This window comes from Octodon degus, unplaced genomic scaffold (assembly GCF_000260255.1).
Source record: "Octodon degus isolate 3935 unplaced genomic scaffold, OctDeg1.0 scaffold00125, whole genome shotgun sequence".
Lineage (NCBI taxonomy): Eukaryota > Metazoa > Chordata > Mammalia > Rodentia > Octodontidae > Octodon > Octodon degus.
Genome location: NW_004524701.1, coordinates 1,504,010 through 1,504,958, shown reverse-complemented (window position 1 = coordinate 1,504,958; position 949 = coordinate 1,504,010). Strand labels below are relative to the sequence as shown.

General features: G+C 35.5%; 1 protein-coding gene across 2 annotated transcripts in view; it reads right to left on the bottom strand.

Annotated features, from left to right (window-relative positions):
• Positions 1-949, bottom strand: part of Grid2 (glutamate ionotropic receptor delta type subunit 2) — a 1,592,033-nt gene that overhangs the window by 406,027 nt on the left and 1,185,057 nt on the right. The gene's annotated exons all lie outside the window — the stretch shown is intronic.

Genomic DNA, 949 nt, shown 5'->3' with positions numbered 1-949 from the left:
CCTACTCAATACATTTTTGCCATTATAGAAGTTGAAAATCTGGTGTTTATATGTCAATCATGAAGTCCCACAAAGTGAAAAGAAAAACCCATAAGTTTCATTTTTACCTGTATGTACGACAAGTAAGTTAAGTTCTTAAAATTTCTTAAGAAAAAAGATAGGATCTTTTCTGCTGTTTGAATTTTTATGTTCTAACAGGCAAACCTACATAATTTCTCTCTTTTCTTCCTTTACTTATTACACAAAATTGTAAAAAGCAATTATAAACTTTAGTCCATCTTGAAATGGAAACATTATGCAACAAGAAGCCAAACAATGATTGTCTCTAGGATCAAATGAATTAATAAATGATTCTGTATCATTCTTTGTTATTTCTTGCCAAATGTGAGCTTGTTATTTATAGCACAAGCGGTCCTTGATATGTTGCATTAAAACTACATTTTTCATCACAGACGTTCATCATTGTTTGGACATATCAAGAGTGATAGGACCCAGGGAGATAGCTCAGCAGACTAATTGCCTGCTTAGGCAAGCAGAAGGACCTGGGTTCTATCCCCTCCACCACATGCCGTGCAGGCTGGGCTGCTGGATGTGCTGAGCTGGCAACAGACTGCGTGTGGTGGCACATGCCTGTAATCCCAAGCTCTGGAGAGGCTGAAAACAGGAGGACCACTATGAGTCTGAGCTGCATAATGAGAGCCTGTACCAAATCCATTAAAACAAACAAACAAGCAAAAAGAGTGGTAGAAGCCATTTCCTTATATCAACTATGTTGAGACACTTAGCAGTCCTGATACTTTTGAAAATAGGAAATAATAAGTAGTGGTCTTTATATTTATTACTGAGACTTAATATACAGTTTTTTTTTCTTTTCAAAGTTTTATTGATAAACCTATAGCAATGAGACAGTTTCAAATCAAATCGAAAGTACAGTTTCAACAAATAATAC